This window comes from Phodopus roborovskii, unplaced genomic scaffold (genome assembly GCF_943737965.1).
Source record: "Phodopus roborovskii unplaced genomic scaffold, PHOROB, whole genome shotgun sequence".
NCBI lineage: Eukaryota > Metazoa > Chordata > Mammalia > Rodentia > Cricetidae > Phodopus > Phodopus roborovskii.
The window spans coordinates 8,655,641-8,678,431 of NW_026126625.1; the positions used below are offsets into that span (position 1 = coordinate 8,655,641).

The 22,791-nt window shown below is 40.9% G+C and overlaps 1 pseudogene; it reads left to right on the forward strand.

The window, feature by feature from the left end:
- Positions 1-2,136: 2,136 nt before the first annotated feature.
- Positions 2,137-2,807, forward strand: LOC127238087 (40S ribosomal protein S8-like; annotated as a pseudogene).
- Positions 2,808-22,791: the final 19,984 nt, after the last annotated feature.

Consider the following 22,791-nt stretch of genomic DNA (forward strand, 5'->3'; position numbering starts at 1 on the left):
TTCAGCTTTTGGAAATCAGTGGTACAATGAAACCCGGACAAAGGAAGCACAGTTTGTAGCAATATTAACAAAAGCTTCTGGGCATAAATTATACCTTCTAGAATAATACAGTAGAGATTTTAAAATTGAATACTGTCGTTGTCATAAGAATAAAGTTCCTGCACACAGAATCAGATCTGGTGGGATATTTCCAATTACTATGAGGGCTAAAGAATATAGCTTGGTTCACTGAGTTGAAAAAAAAAAACGGTGCCAAACAAATAACACTTCACACCAATAATTGATATGAGAAATAAAACACTAAATATATGGTTTAAATCATCAAGGTGACATGTACTAATTTTCAGGCTTTTGATTAAAAATGCTTTTAATTTTGATTCTGTCTTTAAAAGCTTCAAAATGAAACTATAGACTACATTACTATGCTGAGGATTGAAAACTAAAATATGCTCAATGACTCATATACTGTAGCAATAGACAAATGGTAAAGAATTAACATGAAAGTGTGACTACTTACAGACCTCCCACTCCCCACTCCATGTAATATAAATATTTGCTGGAGCCATTTTTTTGTTACCTGACTTTCTGACAAGGCAATGCTTCCTGCACATACCATCCTGCAATAGGTTATAGAACCTTATATTGATCCACCTATTTTCAGATGGAGGCTGAAAGTCTATACTATCACATGGATGGCATGCTGCAAAAGCATTTGCTTGTTGTATCTTTAATGGTATAATTTCCTCCTTTTTAATTTTTTTTTTTTAAGGAGAAAATGTTATCTAGGACCCCAGTGGTCCAGGCCCTGCCTGTGTAGGATATGTGAAAGGTAGTGGGTGGGCTTGCACTTGAGTTTGCGTATTTTCTGTGTTGGTTCTGCAAAAGAATCACTTCTTAGACCTTCTCTTCCTTATTCTTTGTGTGTGTGTGTATGTAAGCCAGAGAAAAATATTGGGTGTCATCTCCAAGAACCTTGTCCATGTCCATCTTTATTAGCGACAGAGTTACTCATGGGCCCACAATTCACCAATTAGGCTAGACTGGCTGGCCAGAAAGCCCCATAAAGCTTCCTTCCTCAATCTCCCCAGGGATGGGATTACAAGAATGTTTTACCACATCTGGTGTTTTTATGAGGGTCTTGAGGATTGAACTCATTGTACTTGTGAGGCAAGTAGTTGATGGATGGACTGAGCTATGTTCTCAGCTCTTCATGTTTTCACTCACTGTGTGATCTAAAGAAAAGCTTTTGGTTGCTTTGAAGTTTCTTTCTTTATCTGAAAAATAAGGGTGTAGATGAGAACTTCTCTCATGGGGCGAATGAAAAGATGGTGACTAAAGTTCACAATGTGTGACTGGCCCAGGAGCTAGGGGCATGCCCACAGCCTGTGACATCACCCTTTTTTCTTGATGTATTCTTTCCTCCTTTAATCCCATCCACTGTAGGTGGCTCAGCCAACTCCATGGAAATCCCCAAATCTCTGATTATACCTTACCAGAATTTGATAAGATTCTTCTGAGACGACCACGCTGTTCTAGACAGCCCATGGTCTTTGCTTGTCTGGCACTAATCATCTCGTCTTTAATCTAAACAACCCTGATCTTTCTAAGCCATGAAAAATTTTAAAGGTCCTTGGCTGGCTGAGCAGGACACCTCTTCTGAACATCTAAGTCTTAGGGGAAGACATTACCATCTGCAAATTAGGTCTTTTCTCTGAGTGTGACCATCTGAGGAGAGAGTTCTCTTTTTCAACCACTTGGCATTTCTCACCAGCTTGCCAGCACAGACACTCATGGAAACTAGTGGGAGTTGGAAACTGGCCCGGATTCTGGCATGGACAACACTTTCATCCAGTGGCTGCTTCCCCTTCCAGAAAAATCTCTCCCCGCCTGCTTGTCTGGATTATCTTCCTCCATGGGAAAGCCCTTGCCTGATTTCTCATTTTTATTACCATCTTTCCCTGCAGTCTCTCGCTCCTGACAATGCTATTACAAACACTGTACATGAAAAGATGGCCTTTTCCCAAAACAAAACATTTAAAGGAACACCCATATACAACCTAACAGGATATATCATTGAGCTTCCAATTTATTTTTTATTAGTATTAATTTTTAAAAATGAGCCTCTTTCCAGCCAGAGCCGAGCGATGGGCATCTCTCAGGACAACTGGCACAAGCGCCGCAAGACCGGGGATAAGAGAAAGCCCTACCACAAGAAGCAGAAGTATGAACTGGGACGGCCTGCTGCCAACACGAAGATTGGCCCTCATCGTATACACACAGTATGAGTTCGAGGAGGCAATAAGAAGTACAGTGCCCTAAGATTGGATGTGGGAAACTTTTCCTGGGGCTCTGAGTGCTGTACTCGAAAAACAAGAATCATTGACGTTGTCTACAATGCATCCAATAATGAGCTGGTCGGCACCAAGACCCTAGTGAAGAACTGCATTGTGCTCATTGACAGCACACTGTACGAGTCCCACTATGCACTGCCCCTGGGCCGCAAGAAGGGGGCCAAGCTGACTCCTGAGGAGGAAGAAATATTAAACAAAAAACGATCCATGAAAATTCAAAAGAAATATGATAAAAGGAAAAAGAACGCCAAAATCAGCAGTCTTCTGGAGGAGCAGTTCCAGCAGAGCAAGCTTCTTGCCTGTATTGCCAGTGTGGCAGAGCAGATGGCTATGTGCTAGAAGGCAAGGAGCTGGAGTTCTATCTGAGGAAGATCAAAGCCAGGAAAGGCAAATAAACCATCATTCATAGCTGATGTAATAAAGGTGTTTATTGTTCTATTAAAAAAAATTTAAAAATGAGCATCATTCTTGTTAAGAGACCCTGAAACTAGGGTCTCAGTCTAGGCCGATGGACATCCTTTGTTCTTTCAAAGAACGACCCCATTTCCATTCTCCACACTGGCTCTTAGATTACACATTAGGGTGCGGAGTGCCTTTGCAGCTTCTTAAAAAAAGTAAAAAAACAAAAAACAGGCTCCATTGCTTAGGTTTTACAAAATGGTGAAATTCTCTACGCCCTTCCCTCTGTTGGTGCCATCCTCTGTCCTTTCTCTATCCAAATGTCCTTGATGTTATTCCTGAAAGGAGTCAGTCACTCAGTGAAACATTAATTTGTTTGAGTGGCTATGTTGCAGTTACTTTGAAAACAAGGTTTGTCTGGCCTGTGATGTTACAGAATGCCACAAGTCTTTGGCATGGCAGCTTCACAGAACATCTGTATGCCTCCTCTTAAAGATTCTTCCTTTTTGGAAGTGTGTGTGTGTGTGTGTGTGTGTGTGTGTGTGTGTGTGTGTGTATGTGTGTGTGTGTCAGGGGTTGCCCATGCCTGAGTGTGTGTGATGTATGCATGGGTATGGATATGCAAGCACTTGTGTGTGTGTGTGTGTGTGTGTGTGTGTGAGAGAGAGAGAGAGAGAGAGAGAGAGAGAGAGAGAGAGAGCATGCATGTGGGGTATGGAGCTCACCAATTTGGCTAGGCTGGCTGGGCAGGAAGTCTCTGAAGTCCTCTTTCCTCCACTTCCTTCGTACTGGGATTATAGGCACCAGTGTTCCAGGCATTTTTTTTTACACTCATTCTAGGAATTCAAACTTACATCCTCACGCTTGCCCTGCAAGCACTTATGAACTGAGCCAACTCCTCGGCTTCCATCCTCTGAAATATTAACATTTTCAGAATTTATTAAAAACCATTTATTAAAGTCAACTTGAATGTGAAAGTTCTCTGGTTTTCAATCCTTTCCTATGGAAATCATTCATCAATAATGATTACTCACGGGTATGGCAAGATGCGCTTATATATGCAATAGTGGCAAACTGGTTGTTGGGTCAATCAATTGCTTTCTGGTCTGGTTAAACTTAAGGATCTCTCCACCGAAGGAACCCCATGGCTCATATTGTTAATATGATAAGAACCCATGGCTGTATTGCTCAGAGGTCCCCAAGGTAAGCTTATTACTCTTTTGCCAGGTATAGTATTATTTGAGTGGAGAAAAACAGGGGAAAGCTCTCAGACCACATCAAAAATGTTTTGCCACACACCAGCCTACTGACTCAGAAAGTCATTGGAAAAACTTGTCTGTCCATTATTTTTCAGGGGTTTGCTGCTTGCTGAGGATTAATTGTTGCCTTACAAGGTCACTGAAATAAATTTTTAAACATACAAAGCCCTCCACAAACAATGCCAACAACGACAATTTTGTGTATGTGTATAAGGGACTGAAGTTGATGCAAAATACTCACAACTGGTATAGCAGAGAATAAGTGTCTATGGAGTGCTTGATCACAAATGGGACACTTACATCACATCCACAAGGCTCAGGACCATTATAGAAGAGGGACTTCAGAAAGATTGTAAGACCCAGAGATCCGGAAGGACCAGAGTGAAACCGTGTTTTCTGGACATGACAAAATCAATACACTCACAAACTCAGAGCAGCTGTGGTCTCCTGTAGAAATTCTGCCCAACATAGCAGAGGAAGTGCTGTTGACAGCTGATACTTCTGGGGAAGGGAGACTCAGTTTCCTTTAAGGTGTGGCCCCTGAGAAGTTGCCCATGCTCCAGTAGATGACTATGCATGCATGAGTTTATGGATAACATAAATTTAACTAGGTTGGTTGTTGAAAAATGACAGGATATAATATTGGAAAGATGAGGGAAGGGGATGAGTTTTATAGGAATTAGGAGGAAGGGGGTGAGTATGATTAAAATACATTGTATGGATGTATAAAATTGCCAAAGAATTAATTATAATATTATACTTAAAAATAATTATTGTTCACCACTCAACTGTAAGTTCTTCTTGCCCATTTTCACAAAGAATCAGGAGTCACATATACAGCTGCTATTGCAAACTCTGTGGCTGGGACAGAAATATAGAGAAACTAAGGCTACAGGTGAGGGAGATGGCTCAGTGGGTAAAGTGTATTAGGCACAAGCTTAAGGACCTGAGTTACAATGCCCAGATCCCTCATAAAGTCTAGAGTGGTAGTGCATATCTGTAATTCAAACACTCCTATAAGAGATAAAAAGCCGAGATAGGAGAATCCTCAGTGGTTGGCAGGCCTGTTTCCCGGTACCTGCAGTAATGAACAACAAAGAGAGACCTTGCCTCAAACAGGGTATAAGGCAAGGAACGACACCCGAGTCTCTCCTCTGACCTTCATGTGTATGCTGCAGCGTGTGCATGTACACACACACACACACACACACACACACACACACACACACACACACTCAAAAAGCTAAGGTCTAGTAAGTCAAAGAAAAATAACAATGTTTTGCAAGTTAGTCCTTGCTGGAGGCACCATTAGCTGGTTATTCCCAGGACCAGTTTTGCCTTGCCTCCCCTGAGCTGCCCACAAGCTACTGTGTTTTCTTAGACTGTCACACACTAGGGGATGACCGCTAACCTAGTGCACTGTGCTGGGGCATTCTATTTCTTTTGCTAAGACGATTTTCCATCTGTTTCAAGCATATACAGAGCTGCTGCATACTGAAGTGTTAAAAGTCACTTTCTTAAGCTTCTTTGTCAGACTTTGATAACAGCTCATGCATCTCAGTATTTGAATCTAATGATTGCTTTCCCCCTTCAGTTTGAGGTATTCCTGGCTCTTGGTAGGCACTTGATTTTCTTTTGAATCCTGAGTATTTTCATATGTTAAGACCTCAGAAGACCTTGGCCTTTTGTTTATTTGTTGTTATTTTGCTTTATTTATTTATTTATTTATTTATTTAAAAGGAAGGCAGGAGTCCTTGTTCAGAAGGACTTGCTATGACCTCCATGACACTGGGAAAGGGCTTTGAGTCCCTGCAACACAGAGGTGGGAATTCCGTCTCATGACATCTTTACTAGTGTGAATGGGTAAAGACCAGCAGCACCAGTCAGGGATGTAAGTTAAAGTCCCTTATGTAGCCCGTTGGGACACCATGCTGAGACATATGTGAGTGAGTGACTGTGCAAGGGGGCTTCCTTGTAGCCTGGGGATATATATGAAGGCTCTCCACTCAGCCTTTACTGACATGATGAGGGAAGGGACAATCTTCCTTTAGTGATGTTAGGTGGAGTAGAGCTGAGACTGTCTACGAGATGTCCAGTTTCCCAGGCTTCCCCGGGCCTGGCCTCTTGCACAGGGAGGACTGACTCCAGTAGATGCTTTCTGTCCACACTTGGTGTTTCTCTTGCTGCCTCCTTCAGCTTCACATCTATGGTAGATGGGGTCCAAAGAAAACCCACAGTCCCTGGCTTCTCTGTCTCTCCTCCATGTCTCAGGGTCCTCCAAGCATCTGCCTTCAGTGCAATGTGCAGGTTTTCAGTAACAATTAGCAAGCGGAGCAGGGAGCAGTGTGCTCTCGACTGTGCTGGAGTGTAGGAGCTGGCTCCCAAGGCTTCTGCCTGGGTTTTTTTTTAAAGAGAGGAGCTCTTAGTCTTTAATGCATTGCTTCTTTCCTCATCCTGTTTGAAACATGAACCTAAAGTTTGGGAACCGACAGGCTATCCATCTTATGACTTTGAGGCTGAACTACACATGCAACAGATAGCAGATGTAGAGGACAGAGGGGTCTGAGTAGTACACAAGCTTACACACACACACACACACACACACACACACACACACACAGAGAGAGAGAGAGAGAGAGAGAGAGAGAGAGTAAAAGATTATTAAAAAATGTATCTCATATGAAAATAGACTGATGGGTAAATTTGTGAAACCATGGACCACTGAACAGTCAAGGGCACTTGCTGTCTTTGTGGGACAAGAATTTCCCAGAGGCCCTGCTCTGTTGCACAGCAAACCTTTGCAAATCTTCCATGAGTGGGAGTGGAAAGTGTCAGGTGTGGGGAGGGGAAGGGAGGTCAAAAGAACAGTGCTGTTGAGCTTGAGCCAAAGGTCAGACTGTGGCAGCCTCACGGTGACCTTCTGTGCCTACCTCTTATAGGCAGGGCAGAACTCTGCCATGCATTGCCCTCATATTGTACATGCCAACTGCTTTTCCTGAACTCAGACATAGCTGCATCCCGTGAGGATTCATGTGTGTGATGGGCATAGGCCTGAGCATTGGGCCGTCTCTAGAGGGTCACTGCCTTTCAGTGGTGGTGTTTGGTGGAAGACTGTGTGGATGACTGTCCATTATACAGCTGTCTTATTGTGTTCCCCTACTCACTGATTAGCTAGATAAATCCCTTCAATTCTCTTGGCTTCCATTTAGTCACCAGATCCTGTGGTGGATTATCTATAACTGTCTTCTACACTGTTATCTATCTCTTCATTCATGGTCACACCAAAACCACTCTTTCCTGTTTGACTTTCACATTCATTGTTCTATCCTTAAGGGTCGCTGAAGGGGCACTAGCCCACTCTCCCACTCAGCATGTGGCTCTGGAAGGCCTTGCCCTTCTCCCCCATTCCCTCTGCTTTGCGAAAAACCATTAGATATATTCCCAAAGCTACTCACCAAGGTCTATTATCTCATTTGGTCACTTCCTCCTCCTTAGGATGACTACCAAAGTCCAGCAATCAGAAGCCCCCTTTGCTTCATCTAATTAACATGCCCAATTAAAATTAAACACCTCACCCTATCAAAGAGTTCCCCCTTTTCCTTTATAAACCACCATTTGCCTATGTACCACATCTGTCTCCTCTCTATACAGAGGCAGTCCATTGTCCCTTCAGGAAAAATATCCCTTGTCCCCTTCCCCTTCTTCCTCGTCCTCTATGTCCTTTACTACCTGTCCTAACCCATTCTAACACAGACTTCCCCTTCTTCTCACCTTCAGAATGACACCTGCAAGGTCATCTGCTGCTGGTTTTCTGCCTGAGTCAAAGTCTGCCTGAGAGTAGCCACTTTAACTTGTCTTCCGCACTTTATAAAGGATCTCTGTGAGAACAGGTGGTTGGATGTGGTTGGTGCCCAACCTGGGCTCCAGAAGAGAGACCTCGCTGTGTGGGGGTCCCCGTAAGTTGCTGAGTGCCTTAGTTTATAGTTATTTCCACTTTATGGTCAAACCAATTTGGACTTCAGAATGGACTGTGTTCTCAAGATTACATCTGGAAAAGGAAGGCATCCAGCTTAATAGTCACTTCCTTGATAACCTCTGTTTGCTGTATAGATACCACTCTTTTCTATTTCTCCTGCAATGTACAGGAAATGGCCTTTGTGCTCAATATGAATTTTTCATAAAAGAAGCCAAATAGGGGCTTTTCATTTCTGTTGACTTAGTAATGTTAAGCATTGTTATAAAATGTCAGGAGAAGTTTCTTAGGAAACATTTCAGGGATAGATATTGAATCAAGACTTTCAGCTTTTGACACTCTAGGCTGTCATCAAGTTATCTGTCTTAAGGGTTAGTCATTAATGTTGGCAAAGTTATGCACAAACATACATGTCAGAGCATTGTATAAGATGTAAAGGAAATTTTCAATGTTGTATAATGAAGAAATGGCTAAAATATCATTATACCTCTACTCAGTAGAATATTATGACCAATGAAACATAAAGCAACATGAATATGTTGTTAAGCTACTGATGCACTTCCAGTATAGCAAATGGCAGTAATATAATAGACTCATTATTTTGCACAATTAACCTATGCTAATAAAAGTGACAATAAGCAGAGAGCTAACATTGAGGGGGTACTTTTATAACTATATGTGTTGGTAAGTTTTTATTTATTTATTTTTTTGTCAACTTGACACAAGCTAGAGTAATTTGGGAAGAGAGAATCTCAATAGAGAAAATGCTTGCATAAGATTGGCCTGTGGGCAAGTATCTGTGGTATTTTCTTGATTAATGATTGATGTGGGAGGGCCCAGCTCATTGTGGATGGTGCCACTCTTGGGTAAGTGGCCCTGGGTTGTATAGAAAGCAGGCTAAGCAAGCCACTGAGCAGTGCTTTTCTATAGCCTCTGCTTCAATTTCTGCCCCCAGGTTCCCGCTTTAAGTTTCTGCCCTGACTCCCCTTCATGATGAACTACACATTATAAGCTGAAATAAACTCTTCCCCCCAAGTTGTTTTTGGTCATAGTGTTTATCACCACAATAGGAACCTACTAACTAGGACAGTATGTAAACAAATGTAACATGCTACCAACTGGTGTGCATTCAGGCAAGCTATGATGTTTTGTAATGACATTGTAGTGCATTCCCAGCAATCCTACAGCCAGCGCCTATGTTCTCAAGTTATGGATGAGAAAACCGAAGCTTAGACAAATTAAGGAACTTGTTCACAGTGCCAGGGAGAGACCACAGCTGGGATTTGACCCCCGGTCTCTGATTCTAAAGCTGGAGCTTCTACAGTTTCTGACATATGACTTGGGAAAGTTCTGGGGACTGAAGACTGCAAGATCAGATCCCAGGGAGTGGAGGAGATGACCTCTTTACTAAGGTGCAGGGGAGTAGAAGAGATGACATCTGTCTTTGGTGAGCTGTCAGTCATTAAGCTGAAAGGCCAGATGATTACCTCAAGACTTGCTGCAAAATAAAGCACTCTCCTGAAGCCCTGGTTTGCAAATGAGAAGAACCATGCCTTGGCTTTACTCCAAGGAGGTAGGGATGAGTGAGGTGTGGGAGCAGGGGTGTGGAGCGAAGGGTGGGGCATTGCTTCCACACCCACAGAAGGAACAGACTGCTGCTCTTTGGAGAGCCCTTGGCCTTCAAGGATTACTCTCAGAAGGAGCAGTGTCCAGCTTTGACACTTTTACCAAAAGCCTCTACTCCTCATTTGTCTTTCTTTTTGTTTTTTAATCTGCATGTGGATGTAATAAAAGTCTGCTGGGCACTTGAGAAGATGAGAAACTGGAGTGGTGTAAGTGAGCTGTTACTGCCCCTCTTCCCAGCAAGCATTAGCTGAATAAGACATGTAGTCAATAAAACACAACAAAACAATAAAACCGAAGCCCTTTGGTGCTCTTGTATTGGGTGTTAGGCAACCCAGAAACCTGTGGTCATAAAAGGGGGAATGAGAGGAAACTTTACACTCACAGGAACAAAGACAGCTCGGCACAAGGTTGAAAATAACACTAGCCGAGCTCAAGTCATGTCCCTGGGCACCTGGAAGCAGTTAGGTTTGGAAGTTGCACAGACCTCTGGCTTGCTGCTCCCAGCTCTCCCAGGAATCTGGTTAGGGCAGGCAGGGCAATGTGCTTTTCATTAGGGAGCCCATTGATCCTACCCACAAAGATACATTTCTTTTCTTTTTTTTCTCTCCAATGGTAAATTCATTAGCTATGAGCACAAAGATCATTTGCAGCCCCCCCCCTCACTTTTTTGGCTGGGGATGTATGTGCAGAAAATTTGGAGCTGCCCTGGGTGCCAGCTGCCCTAGGCTATAGTTCAAGAAAGTAGTCTTGGAAGACTACAAGGCAAACTTCAACACTTTTGTATTTCTGGTTAAGACTGGAAGAAAACTGGGAGGTTTTCTTTTTGTTGTTGTTGTTGGTGGTGCCTTGTTAGGACTTGATATAAAGTAGGCCAGTGCAATTTGTCTATTTTGGGCCTTAGAAACATTTGTTCTTCCCACAAGAGGTATTTTAAATACCTTCAGAATACCATTGCAACCAACAATTCATTAAAATAGTCTCTTTGGAACCTAATTTTAAAACAAAAAGGTGTTGATGATAATGATCATGAATGAATGAAGCAAGCATGGCTGTCCCATCTTTGGGCTTGGTACTACTCGGCTAAGTAAACACATGAAGGTCCGAGTTGTGTCGTCCCTGCCTCCATATCCCCCAGGATGCAATTCACTCTAATGGAAGAGAATCAGACTGAGAGAAAGAAAATCTTGGCCGAGTCACAAATACTGAGTCACCAGGGAGGAAGGGCTATTCTGAGCCAAGCCTGTATTTTCCCTCGGATTTGTCTCCTAGCCCAGGCCTAACTGGAATCATATCTAAGCACTATGGTAAATGTGTAAGGCCATTGGTAAGCCTCAAAAGTGCTGGTTTAGTAAAAACTGTGAGACATTGGCCATGAACAGTCACAAGACTATAGAATGGTTGGAGAGACCGTCCTTCCTCACAGATGCCTTCTGAGGTCATTCAACAGATAGTGATGCTGCAAGAGACAGAAATAAAAAGTCACCAGGCACATGGCAGCATGTTGGGTATTCTGTGAGTAACTGTGAGACCTTCTTTGGGTACTTCTGAAATTCATGGTGTATGCCTTGGAAAAAGTGTGGGTATTGTTTAATGATGTTTGTGGATGGGGTGAGGAGACTTTGCCACAGGCTACAGTTCTGTATTAGTGAAAGTGGAAAGAGGAAAGAGACATGCAGTGTGTATTTTGTCTTTTTTTTAAACAATAGTAATGTTAAGATCCTTTGCACTAGAGTGTGAATGAATGGACTTGCACACACATATATTTGCAGTGTTGAGGAGGAGTCTGAACCCAAGGACTGTAAGCATTTTGAAAAGAACTTGCAAGAATATTTCAAAGGTATTGAGATTATTTGAGCTTGTGTAGGTAAATGTACTATGGTGGTAGTAGCTTGTTTTGATCATGTTAATCCAATTGCTAAGCTTTGTGCTTTAATAATTATACCTCTTGGGCTGGAAAAAATGGTTCAGTTGTAAAGGAGCTTGCTGGCAAGCCTGAATATCTGGGTTCAATCCCGAGACCCATATGGTGGAGGGAGAGAACCAATCCCCACAGGTTGTCCTCTAACCTCTAAATGTTCTATTGCATCTGTGCTCATCTACTAAATCAATCAATCAATCAATCAGTCGGTCAGTCAGTCAGTCAGTCAGTCAGTCAACCAACCAACCACCCAACCACTCAACCAACCAACCAACCAACCAAGCAAACATGAGCTAGAATTACTGAAATGAAGCTGTGCTTATGAAAGCTGATTAAAACTTGAGTGACTATGGAAGCTTTGGGACATTGAAGGTGAAGAGCCTAATTACAAATTCTCTGTTCTATGTTTAGCCCTCATCCCACCATTCCAGACCAACATCTGGATAAACAGATAAATCCTTTGGAATGTATTAACCAAACACTATTCTCCACCAATGGAAAGGCTAAGAATGCTATTGGATAATGTTTGAAGCCTATAGTTGAGATTCCCCCACCTTGTGAGATAACCCATATCCCTGATGTTTCCACCAATGTATTTTTTAAATGCTTGACTTATAATTTTCTCTGTTTTGTTACCATAAAACCTCCGTTAGAGTGCTTCCATGTTGGAACACTCTTTGGGAGGAAGCCTACATGCTGAACGGCCACTCCTGTTTTAGCTTCGGAATAAACGCTCTATTCCCTTTGAGTGGAGAGCTGTGTTTTTGTTATGCGTTGTTTATGTTTTCTAATTGACGCAATAGATAAGTGAAATTGAAGAAAAATACTAAAAAAAGAACCCTGCCTCACACAGGTGCCAGCTGGACCTTCAATCCACAGTTGATATTGGAGAACTAGCTTATCTGTTTTCCTGTATGGATACTCTGGATACACACACTGAAAGGACCTGCTACTCACACATTTTCATTCTGGAGAGAGAGATGGCTGGTGGTGCACACTGAATTCTGTTCCACACACGTGAGCCAATCTTCTCTTGTCGCTAGTCCCTCAGTTTTTTTCTTGTGATAGAGCTGACGTAGTACTCCTGACCCCCTTTTTCTACCCATTCCATTTAAGAGGAAGCACAGCTGTTCATACTGTGGTATTGTGTGTTAATGAAGGGCTCTGAGAGGGTGTTCTCCCCATGCTTAGAGAAACCATTACCATCTCCAGAACTGTTCCCTAGAAGTAACTCTGCTGTGGAGAGAGCAGCCACAGGGTGACTCTGTCAAATCCCTTGGGCTTATGACCCTGTACCCCAGCTAGCCATTCTGTGTTGCATGTCCTGTAAGCTTCCCTTCCATACAACCCTAATGGCGTCTCATTTTATGTGGAACATTTAGTTTTAGCTGTAGATGTTTCCATCCATGCTCTGGTTCCATGGTTTGTCCACCTGTTCTCTACACACATGTCTTCTCTTTCCTCCGTAACTGATACTTCCCCGAGCTAGCACATGATGGCAACAATCCCGTGCACTTTGACATTTTTTTTCCCCTACTCAAGTGAGAATTTGAATCTGTGAATTGCAATGGCCCATTTCCAGGAGGGATTTGTGAAGCAGGATTGAAAAACTGTTGAAATCTTCCCATCTGGGACTTGGGCAATGGGGTGTATCCATTGCATGGCTCTCACACTGAGGCATTGTGTAAAGATTACACCTTCTGTACCTTTTGTTGCTTACAGAAGGGAAATATTAACAACAGAACTGTAGCAGGATTTCTTTTAGGACACCACCAACCAGCTCCTAAATCATGACACATAAACTTAGTATTATGAATGTTAGGCCTTCTCTTAGCTTATTTTAATCTGTTTCTCTTTACCTATGTCTGGCTTTGGTCTTTTTTCCTCCCTCCCTCCCTCCCTCCGTCCCTCCCTCCCTCCGTCCCTCCCTCCCTTCCTTCCTGTATGTCCTACTTTCCTGTGTCTATCTGTCTGGCTTCTGACCTCAGGCGTGTCCTCCTCTTTCTACCACATTTTCCTCTCTCATTCTCTCCTATTTATTCTCTTTGCCCACCAACTCTGCCTATCCCTTTTCTCTCCTAGCTATTGACCATTCAGCTTTTTATTAGACCAATCAGGTGCCTTATGCAGGGAAGGTGAAACAGCAACACATCTTTATGTAATTGAACAAATGCAGCACAAACAAATGTAACATACCTTTGCCTAGTTAAACCAATACACCACAACAGAGAACCCCAAAGATGTTTAAAGGGAGAATAAAGGCCCAGAAAACATGGCCGTGGATCTCCAGCACAAAGTTATTCATTTATTTGAAACCAACTAGGTGCTAAGTGTGACCCTCTATGCCATACTTGACTTGCCGAGCAACACCAAGTTTCTTCTAGACAACTGGCCCAGATAATTTCATTGAGTACTTATAAGCCAAGAGAAGGTATGGCTTTTTTTTTCTTTTAGTAGAGAAACACAGCTGAGAGATTAAACTATTTACCCAGAAGCACACAGGACATGAGGACTGAATTTCCAAGTCCAGACTTATCCCCAAACCTGTGAAATGAGGCAGCCTATCTATCTTAGAACTCTGGTGTCTTAAAAGGTCAAAGGATCTTTTGAACCTTTGGAAAATTCCCTCAATGGGATTTGGGATTTGAACGAAATATATTCCCAGGTGTTGATGGTATTGACAAAACACAGCCAATCCTTGAACGTACTATGGGTGCTGGGGTTTAGTGTCAGTAGGCTTGGGTTAAGAAGAGCACATCCTAGAAGTATGAGGAAGCACTGTCATATAGCAGCGGCCTGTGCTGGGTACACACAGGAGAATTGAGCCTCTTCATTATTAAGGTGAGTTCTCGGAAGCAGCTTCTATTTACATCATACTCTGAGCCCCTAAAGAAACAAACAAGTCCACTCTTCTTGTATGTAGTCTTGTAGCCTGCACATATTTGCATTGCTTAGGACATACTAATTATTTGTGTATTTTTAACTAGCAACTGCTTCTCCTGATAACCTTCCTAAAGGTGACATTTTCAGTATCTTGATCTTGAGCTCAAGACATACTATTTCTGAATGAAAACTGACACAGTTCTCCACCTTGCTTTCTCTTAAAGCATAGTGGAAAACACAGATCAGTGCTGTAGTGACAACAGGCATGGAAAATTTTAACAGTAACTATTGTGATGGGCTTGTTCTTCTGGTAGTGAACTAGATCTTCTGAAAGCCTATGTTGTTAAAATACAACCAAAGATAGCATGCATAACTTTAAAATTTGCTAGGCCAGAAATAAAACAAAGAAAATTGCCAAGGGCAAAATGAATTCAGAAAGCTGAGTTGGTTAAAAAGAAACTATTTAGAGGCTGTGGCTATAGCTCAGTGTAGAGTGTGTGCTTAGCATGTGCAAGGCCCTGAGTTCATTTCTTAGTGCCCTCCAAATACATGAATAAATGCATGGTTTCTATTTACTCCTTCAGTCATATTGATTGCTATGAGTTCTTTTGATTTTTTTGCACATATTTTTTAAATGTACTACAAAATATTGTAGTGTGGTCATGATTGACATTTGCTTTCATATGTTCTGAATTTTTGCTATTTGGAACATTGAGGTTTTCAGTTGCAAATTCTCTCTGGTGGATTGCATCTCTATTATTTCTATTTTTGGAAAAAACTATTCACTTATTTATTGGTATGAGTATGGATCTGTGTGAGTGTATGCAAATGTGTGTGGGTGTGCATGCATGTGCACTTGTGAGTGTTGGGTGTCATCCTCAGTCACTGTCTGCTTATTCCTTTGAGGCAGGGTTGACATTTTCTCCATTAGACTGGAGACCAGCGAGCCCCAGCTACCCTCCTGTTTCTGCCCACCTCAGAACTGTGATTGCAGGGGTGTGTCAGACATTCACCTTGTTATATGGGGGCTGGGATCTGAACTCCTGTCCCCATGATGGCATAGAAGTGCTCCTAACATCAGCACTACCTCTCCAGTTTCCTCTCCCTGCTTCTCTTCCCTAATCACACCCCTCTCCTCAGAGTCTGATTTGTCTGGTATTAATATGGATATGCTTGCCCTTTGGAGTATGCAAACCATGCTAAACCTCTTTCTGTCTTTCACTTTTAGCCACTTTGTATCTTTATTGTTATGCTGTGTTGCTGGAAAGCAGCCCATGATTGGGTTAGAAGCATCTCATCTGGAGAGCTTTGCCTTTTGAGTGGAATGTGTGTATGTTCTTTTAGATTGTTTTGAGGTTAGTCTGGAGAATGTAGTGTAGGATCTGAGCCATCTGAGTGTAGGACAAATGAGTCCTTCAACCAATTTCCTGACAGAAGAGGGTCCCTTGGAATGCCACTAGCTCTGGTAAGGAGTCACTGGAGGCAGCAAGTTTTGACATATGATGATTTTAAGATTGCTCCTTGTCTTTAGCTAATGTCAATGCCACTGTCGTGTGCCTAGGAATTTATTCTCCTTTACTTTGCTGTAAAATTGATGTCTAAATTTAAAATGACTTTTTACATCTTTACTCATGTACTTGAACATAAATTACTATCAAAATATTTTTGTTAATCCAACAAAAATTAAGACACATGGCTAATTAAAGATTCTCTTCTAGTACCTTGGTATGATTGCCTAGTTTTCTAAGTTAACATTTTTAGTTTAGTACAAAAATTATTAATTTTTTAATTCAATCATTTCTTTATTTCACTAACTATAAACAACCTCTGCATATAATATTCTCTTGACACATATCTTCCTTTTGAATGTTTAAAAATTCTGAATTATACAAAATGTGTGGGGTTTATTGTGATAATTTCATATGCTTATACAGCATATAATGATCAAATCAGAGCAGCTGTTTCTGTCTAAAATATTCAGTAATGTGTAACATGTGGTATTTATACACATTTGCTGGGTACAGTGTTATATTTCAATGAATATATGTAATATATATTAGTCAAATCAGAATAGTTCATCCCACTGTTCTATAGAAATTTTGTGCTATTGGTTTCTACCAACTATGTTTGGTACCTGGTCTTCAATTTCCCACTATTTCTTCTTCCCCTTGTCTTTTGCAAGCCTTGAGCAATCACTGTGAGAGATTCTGATTAACCTTAATTTTTTTTTTAAACATTAGATTTGCCTTTCTTCATCTAACACATTTCGTTTGGAATAAAGTTTTTCAGTTTCATCCATTTTTTTTTTTTTTTTTGTGAAAGTGCCAGAATATTCTATAGCTGAGAAATAATATTCTATTTTATATTTCTATTTATCTCATATTTTCTTTATCAGTTCATCTGTTGATTGGCATCTAGGTGTTTACAGATCTTAACACTGATAGTAGTGCAGCAAGAAACGTGTTTACAGGATAACAGTTCTGACTTCCTCTGAATACATTCCCAGAAGTAGCACTGCTAGATAATATAATAGTTCTGTTTTTCTTTTCTCTTTTATTTTAAAATTTTTATTATTTTTACAATGTATAGGTGTTTTGCCTGCATATATGTCTGTATACCACATGTGTACCTGGCGTACATGGGGGCTAGAAGGGAGTGTTGGATCTCCTAGAACTGGACTTGCAGATGGTTATGGACCATTCACCATGTGGGTGCTGGGCATGGTACCTGGGTTCTCTGGAAGAGCAAACAGTGCTCTTAACCACTGAAACATCCTTTCAGCCCCATTTTTTACTTTGTAAGGAACCTCTACACTATTCTCTATAATGGCTATATTAATTTTCAATTTAATTAACAGTATCTATAAATACCCTTTTCCTATATTTTTGCCAGCAGTTTTCCATTTTTATCTTTTGATAAATCATCTCAAAGGGATGGAAGGGTATTTCATGTGCTTTTGACCTGTATTTTCCTAGTGGCTAATAAAGCAGAGCATGTTTTCAGGAATCTTTTTTTACTTAAAATTTGCTTTTCAAGGAGTGTGTACTGAATAATAGAGGAGCCAGGGAAGTTCAGTCAACTACAGCCATCTGATTTATTTTTTTTAAGGAAGCCAAAAAGACATGGGAGAAAAGACATCATCTTTAGCAACTGCTGCTGTGAAAACTGGATATCTAAGTGTAGAAGAATGAAACTAGATCTTCATCTCTCATCCCTTTCAAAAAACAAGTACAAACTGATCAAAGATGTCAGTGTTAAACCTGAAACTCTGAAACAGGCTAAAGTAGAGAGTTTGTTTCAAGATACAGACATAGGTAAAAGTTTGTGAATAACCCTGCAGTAATTGATAAGAAGGAATTCAAGAAATGACAAAATTTCTGCATGTCCCCCATGACAGCGCCCCTTACCAGCAGGAAGTAGTTTGTGAAGAACGATGCCCAAATTCCCAAATATTGTCTATAAATGTTTGTTTTCATTTAAATGGACTTGGTTATATAAAATAAATAAATTTAAAAAAATTCTGTGTTCCAACACAAACTGTTAATGCAGAGAAAAAAAGAAAAAGCAACCTACAGAATGGGAGGAAATCTTTGCCAGCTGCATCTGGCAGAGGAATAAGATACACAAATCTAGAATATACAGAGTGCTAAAAACCTGAACATAAAGAAAAGGAACAGCCTGCTCAAGAAATAGTCTATGGAACCGAACAAAGCTTTCCAAAAGAAGAAACACAATGGCTAATACATTCTTTAAAATTTGTGCAAGATCTTTAACCATCAGAAAAAAGAAAAGAAAATTACTGTGAGATTTCATGTTACCTTGGTCAGAATGGCTATTATCAAGAAAACAAATGACAATAAATACTGTCAGGGAAGCAGGGAAAGGGGTATCATTAGCCATTGCTGAAAGCAGTATAATGTGGTATGTGCCCTGTAGAAGTTAACATGGAGATTCCTTAAAAAGCTGATATATTATTTTCTGGGCAAATACACAGTGTTTAATTATCTCAGGATAAAGAAAGCTGAATATTTATATTCTTTGCCACTTTATTCATAGTTGTGTGACTATGGAATCAGCCTAGATGTTCAATGGGTGGATGGGTAATGAAATTGTGGCATGTATGTATACACAATGGGATTTGACTTAGCTGTAGAGAAAAATGAAATTATGAAATTCTTAGGAAAAAGGATGGAATTGGAAACCATGTCAAGTGAGGTACCTAGGCCCTGAAAGACAAAGAACGCATGATCTCTCTCATATGTGAATCCTAGCTTTGAATTTTAAAATTTCTGTATATTGCTTGGAGGGCCGAAAGCTGAAAAATGCCTATGAGAGGGGCAGAGAGAGAGGCCTTAAATGCAGGTAGGAGAAGATGGTAGAATACATGTGATTGAAAGTAGAGGGGGGAATACTGGTAGACAGGAGAGAGAAGAGGTTGGAAGGAGGGGTTAGCCAAAACTAAATGTGTATTAAAAGCCACATGGAAGCTTACTACTGACTACTGATAAAGCTCTTGTTCACTGTAATGATTTGTCACACATATTGGTTTAATAAAATACTGATTAGCCAGTAGTCAGGCAGGAAGTATAGGCTAGGAGAATATTAGGAAGAGGAAGAGCAGAGACACAGTCGCCAGTTAGACGCAGAGGAAGGAAGATGAGAATGCCTTACAGAGGAAAGGTACCAAGCCATGTGGCTAAACATAGATAAGAATTGTGGGTTAATTTAAATTGTAAGAGTTTGTAAGTAATAAGCCTGAGCAGTAGGCCAAACAGTTTACTATTAATATAGGTCTCTGTATGTTTATTTGGGACTGAACAGCCTTGGGACATGGGTGGTGGTGGTGTGCAAAAACTTCCATCTACATATTATTCTGTAATTAAAAATATGATTGTTTTAAGTAAAAGGAATTTGAAAGGAGGTACCCTACATAGGTGGATAATACTGCTCCTAGAAGTCATAGACTATTAAATGAAAATCCCAGGTGTCAGGTGTAAGGTACCATCTTATGGATTTGGTCTCAGAGGTACTCAAAATAAAACGATCTATTGCCTTTGTTCTTAGTTTCCTGGAACTAATGGTCAGAGTCCACTGCTGAAGATACCACACACTTTGGCTGCAGGGCATAAAGGAATAGAGAAGTCAAGCTGGAACTGAGTTGGAAGCTTCCTCCCTGCTGGTGAGCTTTCAGGCTATGCAGGCTGTTGGGAAAGAAAAGTTATCAACAGTCTCATTCAGTTTGAATCCTGAGGTCTATAGTAACAATCTGCCAGGAAGATGTGACTTCTGGTTCAATAATGGTATGAGCATTAATGGAATAGCCAACAGATTTCAGATTGTATTTGAAACTTATTCCACAAGAGGGGATGGATATTTGCCTCTGTAATCTTGAACAAGAATCTGTTGGTGACTTGGAAGGTCCATAGGCCCTACAGAGGGATCCACTATTATTGTTTTGATAAATGGTCATGTCAAAATGCCTTCTAAATGCTCATGTTTATATCCACAGGTTAGTGCTCTGTTCAGTCTTCGCCAGAAAAGTGTCAGTTGATATTGAAAACCATAATTGACCAAAGTACACAAAGTCAATGACAGTAGAGTTCTCAGCTGTATATGATTCATCTTTCAAGACTCAGAGCGGCATCCAGGAGACAAGGCAGAAAGAGTGGGAGAACCAGAGGTTGGCGAGGAATGCAGTCAAACATTCTGGGTATGACATGGCTGCTGCACCTATGAATCCAGCCATGGTTGCTGATCTACATGAGACCTGCACAAAATTAGATCCTTCAACATTTCATCACAGATGAAGGAGGAGTCTACGAGGCCCCATTACTCCCCCAGAGACTATTGATAGTTAATGGTTGTTGGGGAGAGGGTGCCATTTTAATCAGTGGTGTAGCAATTGATGTATTGCTCCTGCTTTAGCAAATAACATCCTTATTCCACCACCTGCCCATAAAGTGTTGATCTATAGCTTTCAAAATTGGATTATTTGTATTTTTATGACTGAATTTAATTTTAAACTTCCTTACATATCATGTATATTAATACTTTAGCTGATGAATAGTTTGCCCTTAAAAAAAACTTTCATGGGTTCTCAACTCATTATCCTGTTTCCTTTTCTGTTTAGAGTTTAACATAAAACTATTTGCCTATTTTTTGTTTTGGGTGCTTTGAAAGTCTTATATAAATTGTTGTTGCATATACTCATGTTTTCTTCTAGTAGTTTCAAATTTTACATCTAGGCAATACAACCATTGTATAGTGAGAGAGATGGAGATCAAGGTTCAACATTATATAATATGATTATGTGATTTTTTTTCCCCTTCTCATTTATCAAAAATGCTGTCTTTTCACCAGTGTATGCTTTTGGCACCTTTGTCAGGCATGAGTCAGCAGTAAATGTGCTGGGTGTTTTCTTGACACTTTATTTTGCTGTTCTGGTTTCTGTGTTTTTATGCTGCTGGCCTGATCTTTTGATTACTATAACATTTTAGGATATTTTGAAGACAATGGTATGGCACCTCCGGTTTTGTCCTTTTTGCTAGAGATTACTTTGGCCACTTTAGAGAGACTTTTGTGCTTCACATGAATCTTAACATTGTGTTTTCTAGTTCCATGGAGAACTAACTCATTGGCAGCTGATAGTAGATATATAAATATTGCATTGGATATGAAATTGCCTTGGGTACTAAGGACAGTTTAATGGTGTTGGTGTTTCCATTCCAAAAACAGGGTCCTTCTTTGTTTTTATGTCCTCTTCAATTGGTCTCACCGATATTTTATATTTTCACTGTACACATTTCCTTGTTTCCTGGGTGAAATTTATTCCTAGGTATTTTGTTTTCTTCATAGGTACTGTGAACAGGATTGCTTTCATGGAGCTTTTTGTTTCATTTTCAGTGGGGCAGGACTGCCTGGCTTTCCCATTTCTCTACTTTATCATCATTAAGTATTCAGAGCTGTGTAAGTGTGTTGAAGTATTTCTCTAGCACCAATCAATATGTCACAGTGATCCCAAGTCCTCACGCTGGTTTCTATTCATACTTGACCTTTAATTGATTTTAAAAAATAATGTATCCCTACTCCACACTTAAAGAATAATCATTTCTGGGAAATGGGCCAAACATTCAGAGGGTGACAGCTGCGCAGTTTGCACCGTAGGATGGCTGTGGATGGGAGAATTGTGAAGCAGAGCTGGCAGATGAAAGCTATCCGACTGCAGCAACCATGTGAAAGGACATATGTAGTCTCAGGTGTGGAAAACAACATCGAGTCCCGGGATCTGCATCTGAACTTGGGTCCTCTTGCCTGGGGAGGGTGGGAGCCTGTGGTTTATTTAATGAAGATGACTTGCAGGCCAGGCCTAGCTTTGTTATGGCTTTTGACATCTTTCTTTTTTATTTTCTTTTTCTAATTTCTGACTGTATTATGTTTCAGAATTCAAGGATTGTTGTTTACAGATATTTCCTGTTTGATTCATTTCTACCTATGGGTGGAAAACCCTTTGACTTGAGCTTGGCTGTCATATTTTCTTTCTAGTTAGATGTTGACACATTTGCCATAGGGCTTACTTTTGGCAATTCTTTGTTCCTCCTAGAGAGCACACACATAGGTTATCCCACCAGTTCTGGACATGTGGAGCAGATCACCACCAGCTTAGGCCTCCAGCCAAGCCACAATCATGCCTCCACCAAATTTCTGGCAAACCACAATGGTGCTAGGCAGCTAACCAAGTGCAAGAGTCACCTAGCTGGAACCAGTACACATCAGTTGGGCGTCCACAGATCTGCAGGTGTGTGTGTGTGTGTGTGTGTGTGTGTGTGTGTCTATGCTCTTGTGTGCACAAAATACATGCCTGTTTTGTTAAGTTAGTGAGATTTACCAGCTATTTGTTTATTTTTACAGAAAGCTAACCAAAATCCTGGAGAGGAAATATGTTCCTCTCATCGCTTTCTCCTGATGTTACTAGAACTCATGCTGAAAACCTGGTCGTTTCCATTCTTACTACTGTTATTCCATCATGATGTCTTTTCTTGTTTCCCCTTCAAGCAACTGCCTAGCATCCTCATCCCTAATGAGAAATGTCTCTTGCTTTATCTCCTTCTATTCCCTTTTGTAGTTAGCACTGAACACCATAGGGCAGGGGCTGACTACTGGGTGCTGTTCAACTTCACATTTACCTGAGTATCTACCACAACACCTAGTTGCTGGGTCTTGTCCATCAAGTATAAGATTCCTTCTGGCAGCTTCCTATTCCTCTTCTCCCACTTTTCTTCTTCCTCTTCTTTATTCTTTCCTCCCCTTCTGTCCCTTCCTTTCCAGTGAAGCAACTCCCAGGTCTCCTGCATGCTAAGTAACCACTCTGCCATCGAGTTACAA